The 2,115-nt window shown below is 47.5% G+C and overlaps 1 pseudogene; it reads right to left on the bottom strand.

The window, feature by feature from the left end:
* Positions 1-1,693: 1,693 nt before the first annotated feature.
* On the bottom strand, positions 1,694-1,811 carry LOC126189909 (5S ribosomal RNA; annotated as a pseudogene).
* Positions 1,812-2,115: the final 304 nt, after the last annotated feature.

The following is a 2,115-nucleotide window of genomic DNA, read 5'->3' as shown; positions in this document are numbered from 1 at the left end:
GCCCTGACTAACATTAACCTATACCTTTCACAAATCACTTACCTCACAAAAATCTTCGTTACTCGATCTACTGCAATACAGCGAGCGCCACTACTGCCAGCTAAATAAAAGATTCAAACTACTGAAGGCACTAACGACTGATAGGCATAGTTAGCAAATGAAAGATTTTGATAGAGAAAAAACAATGTATTTACCTTAATATTGTTCAAAAGTCATATTATATATATCAGTTGATGACATCCAGTCTTACAAATTTACTGTCTCTGTCCAGATCACCCGCTCTCACAACTCCGCCATCTCACACCCCACATCCACCACTGCTGGCGGCTCACCTCCAACTGCGCAACACTACGCACTGTTCACATCCAGCTGCCCAACACTACAATAGCCAACAACAATGCAAACCAGCTACAGACTGCACACAGCACAGCCAGTGATTTTCATACAGAGCGCTACGTGGCGTTACCAATAAGAAAACCTAAACAGCCTACTTACAACCGTCTAGGACAACGTTTTGGGTATATTACCTAAAACTTCTTCTAGCCTATGCATTTATGAGAACGTATTCCGTACGCTGGGAGCTTCGTTAATGGTTTGCATTGTGGCACCCTGTCAAATGCTTTCCAGAAGTTCAGTAATATGAAATCTGCCTGTTGGCAGAGTCCAGTCTGTCGACCTTCATCCATGCATCGCAGGATATCATGTGAGGAAAGGACATGGTGAGCTTCACAGAAGCGATGCTTTCTAAATCAGTGTTGATTAGTAAAACGAACATTTCTACCAGTGTGAAATATATTTTGTTTGAACTTCAAATCGATTTTTTACCATTTCATTTTCTATTACCATTTATACTGAAGAGCCAAAGAAACTGCTACAGCTGCCTCGTTTAGGGTCCCCACGAACACACATAAGTGCAGCAACTTGACGTGGCATAGGCTCGACTAATGTCTGAAGTAGTACTGGAGGGATCTGACACCATGAATCCAGCAGGGCTGTCCACAAATCCGTAAGAGTACGAGGGGGTGGAGACCTCTTCTGAACAGCATTTTGCAAGGCGTCCCAGACACGCTCAATAATGTTCATATCTGGGGAGTTAGGTGGCCAGCGGAAGTGTTTAAACTCACAAGATTCTTCCTGGAGCCATTCTGTAGCAATTCTTGACGTGTAGAGTGTCGCATTGTCCTGCTGGTTCAAATGGCTCTAAGCACTATGGGACTTAACATCTGAGGTCATCAGTCCCCTTGAACTTATTACTAGTTAAATCTAACTAACCTAAGGACAGCACACACATCCATGCCCGAGGGAGGATTCGAACCTGCGACTGTGGCAGCCGCGCGGTTCCAAACTGAAGTGCCTAGAACCGCTCGGCCACTGCGGCCGGCCGTTGCCGATCACAACGCCTTATTCTGGCTGTTTACATATCTCTGTATCTGACTACGAATGACTACACCAGTTTCTCTGGCGCTTACGTGTATTATTGCATCTATAAAAAGCACTCCGTCTTCAGGCCACGAGTGGCCTACCGGGACCATCCGACCGCCGTGTCATTCTCAGTCGAGGATGCGGATAGGAGGGGCGTGGGGTCAGCACACCGCTCTCCCGGTCGTTATGATGGTATTCTTGACCGAAGCCGCTACTATTCGGTCGAGTAGCTCCTCAATTGGCATCACGAGGCTGAGTGTACCCCCAAAAATGGCAACAGCGCATGGCAGCCCGGATGGTCACCCATCCAAGTGCCGACCACGCCCGACTGCGCTTAACTTCGGTGATCTCACGGGAACCGGTGTATCCACTGCGGCAAGGCCGTTACCATTATTGCATCTATAGCCGCTATTAATTTTTTCGTATCCCGCCTGTAAGGCGGCGCGTGGGTATGAACAGGAAAAGGTGAAAATCTCTAGGTACTGCAGAGTGAATTAAAATCACCTTTACTTCAGCAACAAGAGCTGCGAAGCTGAAGCGAAGTGTCCAGGCCGTCTGCTATTGATCAGATGGGGAGAATCTGTAGCGGGGCTCTGAGACCTCCACAGCACCAGAGGGTGCTGTCGTCGGTGTCTGTCGTAGTGCCAATTTAATAACTTGCACCTACGCCGTGTCATCGTTGCTATCGATACC

Source organism: Schistocerca cancellata, chromosome 5, assembly GCF_023864275.1.
Source record: "Schistocerca cancellata isolate TAMUIC-IGC-003103 chromosome 5, iqSchCanc2.1, whole genome shotgun sequence".
NCBI classification, from domain to species: domain Eukaryota; kingdom Metazoa; phylum Arthropoda; class Insecta; order Orthoptera; family Acrididae; genus Schistocerca; species Schistocerca cancellata.
Note: the sequence above shows the minus strand (reverse complement) of the source record. Positions and strands in the feature narration are given on the sequence as shown.